The sequence below is a fragment of the Carcharodon carcharias genome, chromosome 8 (genome assembly GCF_017639515.1).
Source record: "Carcharodon carcharias isolate sCarCar2 chromosome 8, sCarCar2.pri, whole genome shotgun sequence".
In the NCBI taxonomy this organism is placed as follows: domain Eukaryota; kingdom Metazoa; phylum Chordata; class Chondrichthyes; order Lamniformes; family Lamnidae; genus Carcharodon; species Carcharodon carcharias.
This window is the reverse complement of record NC_054474.1, coordinates 6,596,408-6,617,780: the sequence shown is the minus strand read 5'-3', so window position 1 is coordinate 6,617,780 and position 21,373 is coordinate 6,596,408.

The window sequence follows — 21,373 nt, the reverse complement described above, 5'->3', positions numbered from 1 at the left end:
AGGTGCTCCCACAGTACTGATAGAGAGGGAGTTTCAGGGTTTTGTCCCACTGATGATGAAGGGATGGTGATATATGTCTTAGTCGAGATAATGTATGACTTGGAAGGGAACATAGCGATGGAGGTATGCCAATGCAGCTGTAGCCTTGGGTCTTCTAAGTGGTAAATATTTTGGGTTTGGAGGGTGCTGTCAAAAATGCCCTGGTGAGTCCTGCAGTACACACTGCTGCTACCACCATATGCCAGTGGTGGAGGGAGTGAAAGCTTAAGGTGGTGGATGGGGTGTCAGTCAAGCTGGCTGCTTTGTCCTGGGTGGTGTCGAGCTTCTTGAGTGTGGTTGGAGCTGCACTCATCCAGGCCAGTGGGGAGTGTTCCATCACACTGTGACTTGTGCCTTGTAGATGGTGGACAGGCTTTGGGGAGTCAGGAGGTGAGTTATTCACTGCAGGATTCCTAGCCCAGTTCAGTTCAGTTTCTGCTCAATAGTAACCCCTAGGATGTTGATAGCAGGGGATTCAGCAATGGGAATGGCATTGAATGTCAAGGGGCGATGGTTAGGTTCTCTCTTCATGAGATGCTGGGCAGGTTTTTGTTGAGTTGGGATGGCTTGAGAGGCCTTTAAAAATGGCACATAGATCATGATTCCAGGATTACAAATCCCATTCACAAGGTTCCTGACTTTTGAGAGTGCCTTTTAAGAGTGTAGGCTGGTTTGGGTCACGGGTTCACACCTTGCACTCCTGACCTGGCCGCTCCATTGTGAAGATAGGCATGTCCTCGTCGTCTGCAACTTTGATGGAATCAGGCCAGCTTTTCAAAGAGCTGTGGTTCGCAGCACTTCAGAGGCCTCATGAACCTCGTGTAGCCTGCATGAGGAAACCTTTGGAGCGTTAAGTTCAAAAAGTCCTCCTCATGCTCCTCATGTCAAGGTAAGGCCTCCCAAACAAGACCTCTGACCCCTCATGCTCTATGCCAAAGGATGCAATTCCAAACTACACCTTCTGCCCCCATGCCTCCCATTCCAAAGTAAGACCTCATTCACACCCACCCCCATGGCCCTTCCTGCACCCCCATTCCAAGCTATGCCTCCCAAACAGCTCCTATGGCCCTCATGCAAGTTATGGCACTCCCATGACCATTCACCCACTATACAAGTTAGGAGCAATGAATGCTATAGTGACTGTAGGACGTGCAAAAAAAAACTTCAAGAAAAGCAATCATTCATTGATAACTTTCCATTTTTTTAAACAAAAACCTCATTTTTTTTAATTACAACCCAGTAAAAATGTCAATCATCCAAACCTTTTAAAGTATCAAAAGCAGAAATGGCAAGAACTTTAAACCTCTTCATTTACTGCAAATAAACATTGTGAAATTGACAGAAGAGATCAGAGAGCCAGAGCTGTCAATCAAGCAATGTTTTCCCTTGGGCTCAGGCATTTCAACAGGCCAATGGATTTCTGGACTCTCAGCCTAGAATACATAATGAGGCTTACTTTGTGATCCTCATTAGATCCCACTGCATCAACCTATCTTTCAGTTATCTGTCCTGATATCTCCTTATCTGGGCCTGCACCAGATTTTCTTGATAACATTCTTGCGAAGCATTTTGGGATATTTGACCACATTTAAGCCATTATATAAATGTAAATCATTGCTCTTGTTCAGCAACATGACAATTTTGTTCCAGCTATATTATGGTTGACCATTTAAATGTCAGGGTGAGGATTATTTTTCTTATGTTCTTATGTACTGTCAGCAGATTAGCTGTCAATAACTAGCGTACTCAAGCAAGCAGAAGTCAGATAAGTAAAGCAATTTAAAATATCTCTGTTATACTGTAACATTCAGAATTAACATGATGTGAATATCAATTAACAGGAAAACTGTGGCCGAACACACCACACTGCACAATACATGGCAGGTGCAACCAATACTAATCCCACAATTTTTTCAGCAACCCATCCAAATAACCAGTGTCCACGGTGAGTTACATAATCTCATTAAAGCTTTCTCTCCCTTATGAGGGGTTACAAGTCTTCACTTTCGAAAATCTAGCCTCAGCATTCCAACCAGAGACTGCTTCAACTCATTGACTCCCGATGGTTCAATCTCTTCCCCTGAGACTGCCTTCCATGAGGTCCACAAAGCTGCCCTCCAGCACTGAATCACGGGCACAACTCCTGCTCTTCTGCCATACCGAACTGAACACCACTGCTCCAAAGGGTTCCTCTTGTTCCAGTGGCTCACAAAAAGGCATCACTGAAGTTCTACTGCCTTTTTTAACTTTCCAGGGCTTCTTCCAAGCTCTCATGACCTGAAGGCTGCCAGTCACAGCACTTTTACTGCTTGGAGTCTCTTCCTTTGCTCCTCTTCACAGTGGTTTCTCTCCCTACTGGTTCCTCCTGGTGGCTCCTTTCCCAGTGGTCTCTCTCTCTGGGTCCTGTCTCCCTGGGACCTCTCCCTGCATTCCCACGCTCGCTCCCGGTACTCCTCTAGTTGTGGTGTCAAATCTGCATTCCCGGATCATTGTTTTCATGCCATGGAGGCACACTCTCAAAGTCCTGGATGGATGAGAGCTTTAACTAAAGAAAAACTAGAATGGAGCACGTGCAGCCTGTCACCTTGCCGTGCTCCACGCATGCCCCCAGCTCTTGGGCCTGCCGGGGAATGGAATCCTCAATCTCCATCCAGAACCAGGTAAGTGCCTGTTTCTTAACAGCACCCCTGTCTGTAAGGGTCATGTGAGGAAAGTTCACTCAGGAAGGTGGTTGCTTCAGAATCTGAAATCCATTATACTTTAATAATTTCAAATGGGAGAATTTAACCTTCTGATTACTGACATAAATCCTGATCACGTTCCAAAACTGATGACTTTCTAGTTCAGTTACTGAAGACCATGAATCAAAAAGTACCTTAAAAGTGAGGTAAAGTATCTAATTTTGGCTAAAATACTTCAGTTTAAGAATTATTCTCAAAATGCTTATTTTGAAACCCTCTCACTTAATCAGTTAGATAGGAAGCTGGGGTCCATTTTTGCTCTGTAAATACTAACAGCAATGCCTCTCATTTGGCAACCTTCAAACAGTTCAGTTCCCTGGAAACATTGGCTTGCCTCTTAAGGCTAAAAGGCTGTGCTCCTGAGAGCTCTATCCAAACTTGCAAACAACTGTCCATGTTTGCTCAAAGGGAAACAATACTCTGCTTTAAGTAAGTATGGTCTCAAAAATGGATGCCAAGCGGTAAAAAGACAATGAGCAAGGGAGGTGACTGAAGCCAAGGTTGAAGAGGTTGTTCTTGAGGAGGCTTTTGAAAGTAGGAAAAGATACAAGGGTTCAGCAAGAGAGATATGAAGAGTGCAACTAAAATGTCTGAAGGCTCTGCCTCTGAAGGAGGAATTGGGAGAGACAGGAAGCAAAAACTGGTAGTTGGATGATCAAATGTGTGCACTGAAATATAGGGTTGGACTGAGTTGCAGATGTAGCTTTTGAGGAAAAGGCCATGGAGGAATTTACAAAGAAGGTCAAGGATTTAGGAGAAAAAATGTAAGATTTGCGATTTGCATCTGTGCAGCATTTTTCATGACCACTGGATGTCTCAAAGCGCTTATTTACACCCAATGAAATACTTTTGAAGTGTAATCACTGTTGTAATGTGGGAAACACAGCATCCAATTTGCATACAGCAAGCTCCCACGAGCAGCAAGGTGATAATAACCAGATAATCTGTTTTTGTGATGTTGTGTGATGGGTAGATTTTGGTAAGGACACCTGGGATAACTCGACTTCTCTTCTTCAAAATAGTGCCGAGGAAGATACCTGAGAGGGCAGATGGGACGGCAGCTTAACACTGCATCTGTAAAATGGCACCTTGATTGTGCAGCACTCTTTCAGGAGCACATTGGAGTGTTAGCCTTGATATTCATGCTCAGGTCCTGGCGTGGAACTTGACCCAAAACTATCTGACTCAGAGCCAAGAGTGCTACCAGCTGAGCTACTGCTGACAGAAAATAGTTTAGGCTTTCTTCAGCTAATGTCCATCCATAATCCATCCATAAATGCTTCATGAAGAGACTTTTAAGATTTGGTCAAGTTGTATCTGAAATTGTTGTAATTAGTTATCATGTATCTCTTATAAAAGAGTGCCTTGATATTTTGTCTTTGTATGGTTAGGTTGTAGCATGTACATTTTATTCATCCTGGAGCCTTTCCCCTGCTCCTTACTTGAGTGCTTTATAGTTTATGATAGCACTTGTGCATCACCATCTCAGAGTGATATGAAGTAAGGACTCCATATTCTCCATGACCAAGAGTAAATAAACAGGATTTTTGACTTGTAACATCGGAGGTATACAAGAAGACCAAACTTTTGAAGAACTTCATTTAAAATATTTTAAAAATTCTTTTGAGGCATTTATGTGGAGGACAGTAGAGAGCCCCACCTACATTCAAAAGAGGAGAGTAGACATTCTCATTGGCAAAACCCACATGTTATGTTGATACAGCACAACATACAATGTACTGAAACAACTTGCCAAAGCTACTTCAAAAACAACTTCCAAACCCAGGGCCTCTACTAGAAGGACAAGGACAGCAGTCGCATGGGAACACGACTGCCTACCAGTTCTGCTCCAAGCCACAAAACGTTCTAACTTGAAACTATATCCCCACTCTTCACTGTTGCTGGGGTAAAATCATGGAACTCTCTCCTTAAATGTACGCAAGGTGTACCTACACGTTACAAGCTGCAGGAGTTCAAGACAGAGGCTCAATGTCACCTTTCCAGATCAGTTAGAAATGGAAAATAAATGTTGTCCTTACCAGTGATGCTCACATCCCATGAATAAATATAAAAAAAAAAGAATTATTATCTGGTGACCTATGCCAGGGAGTGCATGTTTGTGGGCACCAGACTAGGACAGGATTGGCCTCAGATACGATGCTGCCAGTGTGGTCAGGTAGTCTGCTGCCATTTGTGATCTAGAATTATAGGATTGTACACCACAGCAGGAGACCATTCAGCCCATTGTGCTTGTGCCAACTCTTTGAAAGAGCTATTGAATTAGTTCCATTCCCTGTGAATTAAAAGTAATCAAATATGAACCATCAAATAGCTATTGGTACCAGCTGTGACATAGCCACCGTTAAAAACCGGCAGGCCAAGAAGGAGAAAAGCAAAAATGCAACATGTAATTTTCTTTAGAAGAGAGTAACTGACCCTTTGAACCACCACCCCCACCCCCACCCCAAATGGCTGAAAGTCAAACACTATGACTCTGCCCCTCCTTGTGTTTGCATGTACTGGAACTTAATTGAATTCAGTCTTATTTCATTTCAAATAACAGTCAGGGGACAGCTCCATGCACACTGCTTGTTAAAATATGGAACTGCACTTCTATCATTACAAAGAAACAGGCCCCAAGGTTATTAAATACTGTCCCCAGAAGCAAGACCTAACTAGCTGAGAGTTAATTAAGGGGTATTTGTTGGAGGTGACCTATGGTGCCATGGGAGAGACAGAGCATCTCAACCCATTGCAGGCAGTGTGAAGATCACAGTGATTGTTTACAATCATGCTTTTTTAAGTAGGCAAGTATTACCCTCGAGTTTGGCTGGCATATTTGGCGGTGATAGACTCTAATGCTCCTGCCGTGCTAGATCTGACACGTGCCATGCACAAGTTGATTAAAAAGCACATTTTTGCAGCTGCTAAAATGCCTACAGCGAAGCATGGATGGACCTTTGGGTCGAGTTTGAAGAAAAACACGGTAATGGCCTCTCCCACCGGAAATCTTCTCCGAAGCTGTACGCCAGTGAAATACTTAAAGGAAGAATTGCACCGTGTGATACCTGCTCGTGAGCACAATTTATTTGAGGTGTTTTTATCCTGTTGAAACAAGCTTCAAATTGTTTTTTTCTCCCCGCCACGCCAACCCCACTGACCCCCCACCCCTGACTCCTCAACTCGCCACCTGACAGTGCCCAACCTTTAACTCCTTTGAAACGTACAATCCTGTTATCAGTTGGTGAATGCTAGCTGCAGCTGGGTAGAACTAGAAATGTTTCCAGAAGTTGAATTTTAATTAAAAAAGAATCCAAAGGAAAATAGTTCTTTAATTTGCGAGGAAAGAGGTTTATTTTTAAATATGTGAACAACCATCCTGTTCTCTCTCAAAATAGAATGAGCTGGGCCAGTACATTCGACATGAAGCTCTCATCTTATCTACATAATAAGAGACTGCCTAACCGTCTGAAAAGGGGTGACCGATGCACTGTATCGCCGCCGCCGGCAAGTTCCTCTCCAAGCCACACACCATCCTGACTTGGAAATATATCGCCATTCCTTCACTGGAACTCCCCTCCATAACAGCGCCTGTACGTGTACCTACACCGCATGGATGCAGCGGTTCAAGAGGGCAGCTCACCACCACCTTCTCAAGGGCAATTAGGGATGGCCCACAACCCGTGAGTTAATTTCTTAAAAGAAAATATTTTTTGACCTTATTCCATCTGATTGTAGCAGCCTCCTGTTATTGTATGGTCTCCTATCTGTAGAGCAGTTGGTAACAGATTAAAGTGGATGATGACCCAAAATAATAAGGATTGTGCTGTGGGAGGGTGAGGTTAATGGTCAGAAAGGAGGCCATAAGGTTGGAAGCTGCTGTCAAAGGAGCCTTGGTGAGATGTTGCATGGCATCATGTAAATGGTACACACTGCTGCCTCCATGTCCCAGTGGTAGAGGGAGTGAATGTTTAAGATGGTGGATGTGGCACTGATCAAGAGGGTTGCTTTGTCCTGAACGGTGTTGAGCTTCTTGAGTTTGTTGGAGCTGTACTCATCCAGGGAAATGGACAGTATCCCATCTCACTCCTGACTTGTGCCTTGTAGATGGTGGATAGGCTTTGGGGATTCAGGAGGTGAGTTACTCAGCATAGGATTGCCAGCCTCTGACCTTGTAGCTACGTTATTTATATGGCTGGCCAGTTAAATTTCTGGTCAATAGTAACTCCCAGAATGTTGATAATGGGTGATTCAGCAATTGTACTGCCATTGAACATCAAGGGGAGGTGATTTGATTCTCTCTTGGTGGAGATGATTATTGCCTGGAACCTGTATGACTGTTACTTCCCATTTATCCGCCTACATGCTCAAATCATTACCCTCCACACCCATGTCTGCAATTCCAATTATTCCTTCCTATTGTAAGACTTTTACTACCTTTAGGAATGATATTTACAATGCTTTCCAAGCCAACTCAATTAACGTATAACTCATCCAGGCCTTCAACTGCTATTCTATAAGCTTTAAAAATCTAGTACATTGTTTACATTTTTTAGAATATAATGTTTAGTTTTAGAAATGGAAGTTTTAACTGTAGATAAATGGGGGCACCTGATTGAGAAAATGATAAGCAACATTGATGTAAATACAGCTCAAACAAGCCTGGTTTTATTACACTTAAAAACGAATCTACGTTTGTCATGCAAGGTCAGAGTTGATCATGAAAAAAAAACACTTGAACAGTGAATGATCCATCTCTAAGCTTGTAATGGAGCCAGGGAGTCTGGAGAAAGGGTCATAAAACTAGCAACACAAAGTATTCATATGGGTTGCAAAATCAAAGAGTCGTGTTGAAGGTAAAGTAATATGATTGCATTTCTGTTTAAATTATCCCAAAACACGTCACATTGCCAGAGAGATAATGATTCAGTGTGAAGCCTTGGTTGGAAAGTAGCTTGCAACTAGCGGAAGAAATCTACAGCAGTTCTCACAGAGGCCTGCAGCAGAAGGCAGTCAGCTTGAATTGTTAGCTCAAAAAGATCTGCGCAGAGGTTTGGGAACAGACCAGGAAAAGCAGTCTGTGATTTTTGAGAGCCAGGACAAGGAACTGAGGAGTCTACAGTTGTGCAATCTTTAAAGGAATTGGGGAACGCTTAGCCAAAAGGCTCATAGTAGGTCCCCATATCATTTCTATCTTGAGGGATACCTGAAATAAATTCCAGAGGACTGTGGCATACCTTTTGGATTGGTTCCAGGAAAAGTGAATGAACCTTCAAATTTTTATAAGATAAGGGAGCTCTTGGTGTGGTGGTGGGGTGGGGGGGGGGGGGGGGGGGGGGGGGGTGTGGGTGTGGGTGGGTGGGGGGGGGGTGTGGGGGAGGGGGAGGGGGTGGGGCGAATTAGAAATTAGAATGGAATTTATAGAATACATATTTATAAGCTATTGGCCAGAATTATTGCAATGCAGGAGAGGGTCTCTGGAGCCTAGTTCCAAAAGTCCTGCCCCCAAACCCAGCACCCACCAGCAATGAAAAGGGGTGAGTTGTATTTGGCACATTCCTGGCTCGGGGAGACGGCTGTACCTATGAAAGTGTGGCTGCCTTTAGTAAAGTCCAAACCATGACTTATGGTTGTTGGACTTTTCAGGAGAAGGCCTACAGCTGCTGAAATTCTTTGGAGAGGTAGTGCACCACTTTGGAGAGGCCTGAGAACACCTTTGGGTGAGGTCAGGTGCCCTTTTGCAGAGGCCAAGTGCCCTTTGGGATTGTTAAAATTAGACATGAATGTGCATACAAAGTAAATGAACTATTTGGAACTGTCAAGCTGATTGGATCTGTTAAGCTGCCAAGGAATTTAAATCCACGGCCTTTAAATTTTGAAAAAAAAGTTGGCAATTTTTAAAAAAATGCTTGCTATTTCATCCTGTCTATTGAAATAAGCCTGAGCACTATCATTGTAGGATTTGTACTACATGACTGATTTCAAAGCCTATCATTATCATAGCGGGGTGTCCGTCAGTTCACAGTTTGAGTGACAGCTCCAATTGCTTATAAAATCTTTGAAGTGGGGCTATGTATACAAATGTTTCTTTTTATAAGGGATTAATTAGTTGAATGAAGTTAAATATATTGCATGGGTTCTTTTCAATAATATATTTTTTTGAAATCTGTGCATTCATCAATAGACACATGAAGAACTTTATCTTATTTCATCTCAGCATGGATCCTGAGGTCTGCCCATCGTGGACATTGGGTGATAAAAGCAAAATACTGCAGATGCTGAAAACCTGAAGCAAAAACAGAAAATGCTGGAAAAACTCGGCAGGTCTGACAGCATCTGTGGAGAGAGAAAAAAACAAAGTTAATGTTTCGAGCCCCCTAAAGAAGGGTCATATGGACTCGAGATGTTAATTTTGTTTTTTTTTCTCCCTCCACAGATGCTGTCAGGCCTGTTGAGTTTTTCCAGCATTTTCTGTTTGTGGATATTGGGTGAGTTGGCATGGCAGTTTAAGGGTAAAGGGTGGTGGGTGGGGGACTTCGGCTGGCATGAATTGGCACTAACTTGGCATAAGGGCTATAAAGGGCTATGGGGTGGGTGGAGTTGCACAGGTTGGCATGGATGAGGGGTGGCGTGTGCGCATTGGGGGAGGGGGGTGGCAGGATGAGGGCTGGAAGGCTGTTTCTTGTCTTATTGCTTTTTTTTAACAGCTGGGAGGGAGTCCTGGACCACCAAAGCTGAGCTTTCCCATAGCCCAACTCTATACCCGGCAGCCCCTGCGGCTACCTCCAAACCCTCCCTGGGGCTGGCAGGCAGAACTCCCAGTTGTCACCCCACCACCGCACCTCCCATCTCCCTGGAAAGGAAACCTTATTGCTCGGGGCACATTCTCCAGTGTCGGGTTTTTGAAGCCGGGAATGTTCGTGACTCTGAGCTCCCAACTAACCTGCATAAATTCTGGCAGTAGTGTTACGTTAGTGCTGCTTGCTTTGCTAATTCCCCTTTATATATAAAATAAAACTTTTTGTTAGAAAATCTGAAATCTTGTGCCTTAGTTCTGTTGGTTAATTGTCGGGTGTTTGGGTTTCTTCTGGAAATGTTAACGGTTCCTAACAGGATTGATCATAACACATGGTAAGTTGGATATGCTTAGCTCCCTCATTCTTGTCATTCTCCACTGGCACCCCATTCCACACATTGTTTCAAATTCTTTGCCCTCATTTGTCTTGCAACACTAGCCAACCCCAATCTTCCAGCTCCAACTTCACCCTCACCATGCAACTCCTCACCATTCATGGCTAACCCTTTGAACTGCATAGAGCCTGGGATTATCTTCATAAATATTAACACCTCTTTCAAGCTGTAGTGACCGGGATTTCATGTGAGACTCAAACTCATAAGCCAAAAACTGAGCTGGGGCTTACCATTGACCATAAACGGAACTAGGCTCGCCATATAAATACTGTGCAGGTCAGAGGCTAGGAATCCTGTGGTGAGTAACTCACCTCCTGATTCCCCAAAGCCTGTCCACCATCAACAAGGCACAGGTCGCGAGTGTGATGGAATACTCCCCACTTGTCTGGAAGAGTGCAGTTCCAACAACACTCAAGAAGCTTGACACCATCCAGGACAAAGCAACCCACTTGATCAGCACCCCATCCACAAACATTCACTCCCTCCAGCACTAACGCACAGTGGCAGCAGTGTGTACCATCTACTAGATGCAGTGCAGGAACTCACCACGCCTCCTTAGATAACACCTTCCAAACTGCGACTGCTACCATCTAGAAAAACAAGAGCAACAGATGCATGGGAACACCATCACCTGGAAGTTCCCCTCCAAGCCACTCACCATCCTGACTAGGAAATATATCACCATTCCTTCTCTGTCGCTGGGTCAAAATCCTGGAATTCCCTTCCTATCAGCACTGTGGGTGTACCTGCACCACATGGACTGCAGCGGTTCAAGAAAGCAGCTCAACCCCACCTTCTCATGAGCAACGAGCGATGGACAATAAATGCTGGCCTAGCCCATGACACCCAAATGTCATGAATGAATTTTTTAAAAAAATCTATCTACGCCTAACTTAAAAATATTCGAAAACTCTGCTTCCAGTGCCTTTTGAGGAAGGGAATTCCAAAGACTCACTACCCTCTGAGAGAAAAATAATGCTCCTAATCTGTATTTAATGAGCACCCCTTATTTTTAAACAGTGACCTCTAGTTCTAGATTCTTCCACAAGAGGAAACATTCTCTCCACATTCACTCTGTCAATATCCTCCATGATCTTAAAGGCATCAGTTAAATTGCCTCTCACTCTTCTAAACTCCAGTGGATACAAGCCTACCCTGTCCAGCCTTTCCTCATAAGACAACCTATCCATTCCTGGTATTAGTCTAGTAAACCTTCTCTGGACTGTTTCTAACACATTTACATCCTTCCTTAAATAAGCAGACCAGTACTGTACACAATAATCCAGATGCGGTCTCACCAGTGTCCTGCACAACTGAAGCATAACCTCCCTACCTTTATATTCAATTCCCCTCACAATAAACAATAACATTCTATTAGCATTCCTAATTACCTGCTATACCTGCATACTAGCCTTTTGTGATTCATGCATGAGGACACCCAGATACCTCTGAATCTCAAAGCTCTGCAATCTCTCACCATTTAGATTATATGCTCCTTTCTTATTCTTCCTGTCAAAATGGACAATTTCACATTTTCCCACATTGTACTCCATTTGCTAGATCATTGCCCACTCACTTAACCTATCTCTGTCCCTTTGCGGCCTCTACACAACTTACTTTCCCGTCTGCTTTTGTGTCATCAGCAACCATACTATTGGTCCCTTCAACTAAGTCATTTATATAAACTGTAAAAAGCTGATGCCCCAGCACTGATCCCTGTGACACACCACTTGTTACACTCTGCCAACCAGAAAAAAGACCCATTTACACGTACTCTGTTACCTGTTAGCTAGCTAATCTTCTATCCATGCCAACATGTTACCCCCTGCACCATGAGCTTTTATTTTCCACAATAACTTTTGATGTGGCACCTTATCAAATGTGTCATGTTATATGCTTAAACAAAGCCCCACTAGCTTTGGATAAGCGCCATTGTTCGGCTGTTTAGTCTGATAGTCGAAAATGGCTGCAAGTCTGTTAAAGAATGAAAGTTGTACATTTCTGTGCTTGCTTTCAGACCTCCCAAAGCACTTTACAGCCAATGGAATATTTTGTCATGTAGTCACTTTTGTAATGTAGGAAGCGCAGCAGCCAATTTGTGCACAGAAATATCCCACTAACATCAATGAAATAATGACCGGATGACCCATTTCAATGATGCTGATTGAGGGAATAAATGTTGACAGGGAGACCAAGTAGGACTTGCCTGCTCCTCTTCGAAATAATGCGGTGGGATATATTACGTACACCTGAGAGGGCAGGTTTAACATTTCATCTGAAAGACTCCAACAAGGCAACACTCTCTAATTCCTACACCGGAGTGTCAGCCTAGAGTTATGAGTTCAAGTCTCTGGAGTGGAAACTGGGACCTGAGAACTTCTGACTCGGTGGCAAGAGCACGAATGAGGGTGCTACACGCTCAGTGACCTGACCAATTATAATTGCCTAAACACCTTCCCTCCTCCCTGGACTCCTCCTCCTCCCTCCTCAAAAGGCAGGATTAAAATGGCCTCCATTATATTGGGAGAGGCTGTATAAATGTAAGCTACAATTGCTTCTGTGGAGTTAAATGTTTCAGGGATATAGCGACAAGGTCGAGAGTGAATGTTTTACTTGCATACTCAGGAGGGCGGAATATCAGGAAGGAAGTGAGATTGTTCAGGTGGTAACTGAAGCACATTGTTTAATTGCGCCCCCTTGCTTGGTTTCCACCAGACGATGGCAGTGAAAGTCAGGACTGAAGTGCCAGTCATGACGCACTCTTGCCACTGCATCAAAAAGTTATGGGTTCACATCCCAGGTCACATCACCTGATGTTTGTGGGTGTTTGCTGTGTGCAAATTGGCTGTTGCACTTCATTGGCTATAATCTGCATTGCAATATCCTGGGGTCATGAAATGTGTTATATAAATGCAAGCTCTTTCTTTTGTATCAGACTTATTGGACCTCAGAATTTTTCATGACTTATCTTTAAAACCAATGAGATTTTATGATTTATGGCTTCGTGTAGCATAGGTTTTATTTTCTAACCAAGTCTATTATAAGCCTCAAGGAATTCCATTCCGAGACCCATGATTTTAGCTTTATGAGTGAAGGAAGTTACCAATTTTGTTCCAGATTATTTATCAAATTAATTAGTGTACATGCATTTTAGCCAAAAATCATTCAGTACTGTACTTGTCGACAGTAATTATGTAAGTCCCAGTAAGACTTCTTGCACTGAAGCTAATTAAATAAAAATGTTCCTCTATAAAACTAATATTGTGCCTAAGGCTCCACTGTCATCTGAAATGATTTCCTAAAATACCAAAACTCAATTGTATTGTGACCAGATACAGCACCAAAGAAAATATGCCTGTAAGCATTTATCTAATAAAGCAGGGGCATTAAACGTTCATACAAGTAATAATTCTCTTGTTTAAGACTGAATTTAGTGATGAAAAAAATACCACTGTGCACATTTTGAAAGGTTTCACTCCTTAATTAGGGTCAGCTGTGTCTGTGTCAGTCACACACTTGCCTCTAAGTCAGAAGATTGTGGGTTCAAGTCCCACTCCAGGGCATGAGTGCATAAATCAAGCTACCGATGATTAAAACAAAAAACTGCGGATGCTGGAAATCCAAAACAAAAACAGAATTACCTGGAAAAACTCAGCAGGTCTGGCAGCATCGGCGGAGAAGAAAAGAGTTGACGGTTCGAGTCCTCATGACCCTTCAACAGAACGAGTGATTATTGCATTTTCTGAAGTGTTGATCTTGGCTGTAGGAAATGTAAAACAGCAGCCCTGCCTGTTCTTTCAGTTGAGTGTTTAAAAAAAAATAACCCATGGCGCTGTTTGGAAGCAGAGCAGGGGAGTAACTTGTGGTGGCATAACCAATATTCAGCCCTCAGCCACATCACAACACAAAACAAATTATTTGGTCATGTTAAGAAGTGGCAGATGATGTGTGCCAGGTGGACTAAATCCACAAGGGAAACTTGCTCGCGCTATCACAAGGGTTTTGCAATTTCTCTTTATTACGAGATGTGTGCACTGAATTCACAAGGAATGAGTCCACCAAACCTTTAGAAATTAAAAAAAAATTAAAATATTTATTAAAAAAATAAACAATTTCAAACAAATACATCAGAATACAACCACTTACTACTATAATAACTCCTATAATTTCTAATTAACCTGACTCCCAGTTGCATACCCCCTTTAATGCAACAGTCCAAAGAAGGGTCATACGGACTCTAAACATTAACTCTGGGGAAGATCTTCCGGTCAGCAAATGTGGGCGGGGCCCACTCGCTGATGCGTAAAATGACACAGGATGATGCTGGGCGGAACTCCTGATGTCACCCTGCATCATTTCCATTTTCAGGTCTGCAGGGGTGCTGCTGAGTCAGCTGCGTACCCACCGACCTGTCGACGACCTATTGAGGCAATTGAGAAACTAATTAAGGTCGTTGATGGACCTGCCCGTCCAACTTTAAGGTTGCGGGCAGGCTGGGAGCCCTGGCGGACTTCGGAAAAAGCCTGAATCCTCATCCACAGGTGGGATGAGGTTTCACGAGGGTATTTAGATTTTCAAGAAAGGTTTCAGTAAAACTTATGGACATATCCCAACTCGTGTGACAGTGTCACATGAGGGGACATGGAAGGGAAATTTTTTAAGCTTGTTTAATAAAAGTTTTAAATCGGAGCTGACCTCCCTGAGGCAGCACTTAGGCTCAGGGAGATCTGTGCACTCTTTCGTGCGCATGTGCAAAAGAGAGCGCTCCCAGCTGAGGGAATCCCACCCCCCACCCCAGCTGCCCGCACAGGGAGCGCACAGCTGACGTCACGCTGGGCAGGCCTTAATTGGCCCGTCCACTTAAAATGGCAGCACGCCCCCAATCGGGGCACCAATCGGAGGCGCGTCCACTTGCGCCCGTTCCTGCACGTCCCCCCCCCCAACGAAGGGAGAATTTTTCCCTCTGTTTCTCTCTCCACAGATGCTGCTAGACCTGCTGAATTTTTCCAGCATTTTCCATTTTTGTTTCAGATATTCAGTATCCACAATATTTTGCTTTTATCCAAAATAGATTTTAGGTTTAAAACAAAATCAGCAAGTTAACAAAGACCCCACTTGACAGTGGAATTCCAAATGGCTTTCCCAAATTTCAGCTACTTTACAAAGCAGACTTATGCAAAAAGGGCTAGAAGGCTTTTTGAAAGCTGTTTTACACACTCCTGCTAGATCTTACAAGGCTCTCTCCTCACATAGCCTATCATTCTCCCTTATATATGTTTCTCACTCTTTAAAATGTAAATTCTATAGTTCCATATGACTTTGAAACTACATTTTTCTCATAATATAATAACTTTTATGTTGCCAATATTGTCAATAACCTTTGGGAAAAATAAACACACTGGTTAGCCTTGCTTATCTGGCTAGTTGTAAACAAACTAATATTCCTTTGAAATCCAAACAATCCCTTTACTTATCTAAAAATATAAATTCCCTTCACACCTTACATGCTAAGCCAGCATCCATGTTTATTCATTAACATTTCAAACGTATTTCTACAACTAGCTTTTTTTGATGATCCCAAGCTTGCAGCCTACCTGACTCCAAATGCAATTAAAACACACAGACAGGCCCAGCTAAACTCACACCCATAAACCTACTTTACAATAAAGCAGAAAAATATTATGACAATGATTATACTTTTGTCACAGCCATCATCACATTGTTATTTGTGAGGGTTTGCTGTGTGCAGATTGGCTGCCATGTTTCCCACATTATAACAGTGACTACACGTCAAACAGTGCTTCATTGGCTGTAAAATGCTTTGAGAAGCCTGATGGCTGTTAAAGGTGATATATAAATGCAAGCCTTTCTTTCTTGAATTACTTCATTTGGTTCTTATCATGGATACAGTGGTGCAGTGGTTGTGTTACTGGCCTAGCAATCCAGTGAAACCCAGTCTAATAATTCATTAGAATATCAGTTTAAGCCCCACCCTAATAGTGTGAGAATTTGAACTCAGTTTAAAATTTGGAAGTATAAACCTTGCATTGGTAAAAGTGACCATGTAGCTCTTGGCTTGTCCCAGCAGGCTCACCAATATCCTTTTGGAAAGAAAGCATTTTCCCCTCACCCAGTCTGGCTGATATGTGACCCTGTCCCACACCAAGGTGTTAACCTCTTAGCCCCAAGGTCTTAACCTCAAGGTCTTAACCCCTCTCCAGTGTGACCAAGCAAACCGATAACATGATCAGAGCAGCTATAAAGATGAACAACCATTCTGAGTGCAATGGTTCAAAATGAAGGTTGCTCATCACCTTCAATGGGCTGGGGATGAGGATGTGGCATCCACAAGCAAGTATGCAGCAGGCACTAACACTGACTAAAGCTCACCTATCTCTAGAAACTGATGTTAGACCATAAGACATTGGAGCAGAAATTAGGCCATTCAGCCCATCGAGTCTGCTCCGCCATTCAATCATGGCTGATAAGTTTCTCAAACCCATTCTCCCGCCTTCTCCCCATAACCTTTGAGCCCCTTACCAGTCAAGAACCTATCTATCTCGGTCTTAACTACACTCAATGACCTGGCCTCCACTGCCTTCTGTGGCAATGACTAACAACCTCTCTTTGGTGCTGTTAATTGAGGGATCAACACTGGTCAGGGCGCCAGTCATGGTGAAAGGTGTTTAATGTCCTGTTATAGACTTGATTTTCCAGACAGGTTTCTCATTAGACACATCAAACTTTATTTACAGGCTGCAGTAGCAGTTACATGCTTCCATCAAGCTCCACAACTAGAAGAGGAACTCCCACTCTAAGCTTCCCTGCACTTAGAGCTGATGCATTCACACTGCCATATTATACAACACAATAAGTCTTAAAGCTACAGTCATTATATTCCTTGAAGTTATGATTACTACATGTCCCCTGAGCCACTGGAACACATAATATAGGCATTGATTTGAAATCTTTTAAGAACATAAGAGCATAAAAAATAGGAGGAGGAGTGGACCATTCAGCCCCTCGAGCCTGCTCCATCATTCAATAAGGTCATGGCTGATCTTCTTGTGTTTCGATTTCCACATTCCCATCTATCCCCAATAACCTATGATTCCCTTGCATAACCTCTGCCTTAAAAATATTCATCCACCACCTTCTGAGGCAGGGAGTTCCAATGTTGCACAACCCCCTAAGAGAAAAAAAATTTCCTCATCTCTACCCTAAAAGAGTGATCCCTAATTTTAAAATAGTGTCCTCTAGCTCTGGACTCACCTGCAAGAGGAAAAATCCTTTTGACATCCATCTTGTCAAGGCCTTTCAGGATCTTGTATACTTCAATCAAATCACCCCTCACTCTTCTAAACTCCAGTGGAAACAAGCCCAGTCTGTCCAACCTTTCCTCATAAGACAACCCACTCATTCCAGGTATCAATCTAGTAAACCTCCTTGAACTGTCTCCAATGCATTTACATCTTCCTTAAATAAGGAGACCAAAACTGCACTTGGTATTCGAGATGTGATCTCACCAATACCCTGTATAACTGAAACATAACATCCTTACTTTTATGTTCAATCCCTCTTGTAATAAAGGATAACATTCCATTAGCCTTCTTAATTACCTGTTGCACCTGCATACTAACTTTATGTGGCTCATGTACTAGAACACCTAGATCCCTCTGCACCTCGGAATTATGCAGCCGTTCTCCATTTAAATAATACTCTGCTTTTTCGTTCTTCCTACCAAAGTGAACAACTTCACATTTTCTTACATTAAACTCCATTTGCCAGATCTTTGCCCATTCTCAACCTATCTATATCCATCTGCAACCTCCTCATGTCCTCCTTGCAACATACTTTCCTACCTATCTTGTGTCTCATCGACAAATTTAGCTACCATGTCTTCACTCTCCTTATATAAGTTATTGATGTAAATCATAAAAAGCTGAGGTCCCAGTACAGACCCCTTTGGGATTCTGCTCGTCACATCCTGCCAATCAGGAAAAGACTCATTTATGCATACTCTCTGCTTTCTGTCAGCCAGCCAATTTTCTATCCATGCTAATTTGTTACCCACTACACCATGCACATTTATTTTCCATAATAAACTTTCATGTGGCACCTTATCGAGTGCCTTCTGGAAATCCAAGTACAGCACATCTACAGGCTCCCCTTTATTCACTGCGCATGTTACTCCTTCAAAAAACTCCATTAAATTGGTTAAACATAAATTTTCTTTCACAAAACCATGCTGACTCTTCCCGAATGCCTTGAGCTATTCTAAGTGCCCAGCTATAACTTCCTTAACGATCGGTTCTAATAACTTCCCCACAACAGACGTCAAGCTAGCTGGCCTGTTTACTGCCTCCCTCCCATCTTGAATAGAGGGGTTATATATGTTACTTTCCAATCTGATGGAACTTTACCAGAATCTAGCGAATTTTGGAAAACTAATATCAGCGTGTCGACTACCTCATTAGCCACCACTTTTAAGACCCAAGGAGGTAATCCATCGGGACCCAGAGACTTGCCGGCCCGCAGCTCCATCAACTTGCTCAGTACCATTTCTCTAGTGATTTCAATTTCATCAAGTTCCTTTCTCCCGTTCATTTCCTGATTTGCAGCTATTCCTGGAATGTTTTTGTATCCTCTGTAGTGAACACAGAACCAAAATATATGTTAATTTCTTCTGCCATTTCCTTATTATCTACTATTAACTCCCCACTGTCACTCTTTAGAGGATCAATACTCACTTTACTTACTTTTTTTCCTTTTTAATTACCTGCAGAAACTCTTGTTATCTGTTTTTACATTTCTAGCTAGCTTCCTTTCATGCTGTAATTTATTTCTCCTGATTAACCTTTTAGCCATTCCCTGTCATTCTTTATATTCTGTCCAATCATCTGTCCTGCTACTCATCTTTGTGGGGTTGTATGGTTTTTCCTTAAGTTTGATGCTTTCCTTAACTTCTGTAGGGTCCTCCCCTTAGGATTTTTCTTCATAGTAGGAATGTACTTATTCTGAAAACTCTGAAATATCCCTTTAAATGTCTGCACTGCTTCTCTATTGATCAAACCTCTAGCCTAGTTTCCCAGTTCAATTCAGTTAGCTCAGCTCTCATCCCCACATAGTTGCCCCTATTTAAGTTTAAGATACTAGTCTCAGACCCACTCTTCTCCCTTCCAAACTGGATGTAAAATTCAATCATTTTATGGTTGCTGCTATCTAGGCCTGATGACCCCGAGGTCATTAATTAATCCTGTCACGTTATACAATACCAAATATAGTATAACCTGCTCTCTGGTTGGTTCCAGAACATGCTATTCTAAGAAACTATCTCAAAAGCATTCTAAAAACACCTCATCTAGGCTACGGCTGCCAATCTATTTTTTCCATCTTATGTGTAGATTAAAATCACCCATGATTATTGCTGTCTCTTTACCACAGTACATAATATTTTCTCTCAAATACTTTGTCCTACACTGTGGCTACTATTAGGGGACCTGAAGACCACGCCTACTTGTGACTTTTTTCCCCTACTATTCCTCATCTCCACCCAAACCGATTCTATAACTGACCTCCTGAACCAACGTCATCTCTAACTATTGCACCAATGCCCTCTTCTGAAGGATGGCATGTCTAGCAATGGAGATCGCTTATAGTACTGACTGCAGGATCAGCTTAGAGCTTGTTACAGCTACACAACTGAGAAGGTGCAGTCAGCCTAACCACAGGTCCACTACGGTTTCTATCAAATTAACTCAAAACAGGCAGAAATTTTAGATATTTCAATTAGTGACAGGCAGTGACTTACTATCATCTGACAAGGAAGTTTTGTCAAGTTATTTAATAAATTGTTAACAGTCACTTTGAAATGTGTGTGTTGGCTTCATGATGAAATTAGTTTATGTAAAAATACTCAGAATTTCCAATGCAGAAATAGGCCACTTGGCCCAAATGCTCTGTGTTTGTGCTTCAAACTAATTTCCTCCCAGTCCAATATAAAAGCAAAATACTGTGGATGTTAGAAATCTGAAATATGAACAGAAAGCGCTGGAAATACTCAGCAAGTCTGGCAGCATCTGTGGAGAAAGGAACAGATTTAACGCTTCAGGTCAAGGGCCTCCCAGTCTACTTCACTTCACCCTATCAGCATACCCTTATATTCCTATTTCTTTCTTTACTTATCTTCCAGTTAATGTTATCCGTAATATTCACTTCAATTCCTTCTTGTAGCAAGTACAATATTTTAATCACTTTCAAGGTAAGGAACTTGCTCCTGCTTTCTTTATTGTTTTTTTTAGTGACTGTTTTATATTTATGGCCATGACTGTTGGACTTGTAGGATCTTCTCTGTTGCTACCCTACCAAACTTTTCACAATTTTAAAGACTTCCAGCAGGTTAATCTTTATCCTTACCTTCAATGGAAAAGAACCCTAGCCTGTTTGATTTTTCCTGATAGCTATGACCTCACTTTTTCCATATCATCCTTGTAAGCCTTTTTCCAGTAACTCTATCTTTTCCTAATAAGGGGATCAGCACTGTTGGATCCTAGTCACCAGTTTGTTGAATCCTGTTCACATGCTTGTTGTAAGGGGTGGCCAATTTGGTACTAATGATAGAGTTGAGTAGCAGACATTTCAAACGTAGCAACTTCATGTTTATTTACAAAGATACTCAGCAGCAACTAAACATGTGCTTACACTTCAACTCTATCTCTATACTTTGCTACTATCTACTGAGGTAGCCCACGCTACTGTGCTACTGGATACTAAGATCATGTGATCTTCCATATAACATTTTTCTTAAAGGTATATCACACATCAGATTATCACATCCCTTCTCCTTTACTCAGAGATGCATCTTATATTTACATGTACAATTTTCTCAAAATAACAAAATATTTACACTAAGTAATTTACAATTTCAGTCTTTCTGGGGGTTTCCTTATGCGTGTAGAATGTCTCAGCTCTACAACGTCAGATGCCTTGTCAGGAACCTCCTTCTCCGGGGTTGCCTGAACATCAGTTGCGTCAGTGGGCTCCTGCAACTCTGTTTCCTCCACTCTTGAACTAGGTTGATTTCTCTCACAGGAAACGCTGACCCAGTTGCAAACACTGATGGAATCATTTTTTGCTGCATTGTTTCTCTCTTCCTTAGATGATCCACATGTCTCCTATAACTCGGCCTTCCACTTCCACATGGTAAGATAGAGGTCCGGTCACTGCACTTATTTCACCCAGTAACCACTTTGGTCCTTCTCCAAAGTTCTTCGCATATATCCTTTCTCCCACAGTAAATTTCCTCTTACGTCAATGCCAATCATTTCTAGTTTCCTGACTTCCCTGACTCCTTCCACCTTCCTTGCTAAATTTTTCATTATTCAGCTCAATCTTGGCCTGAG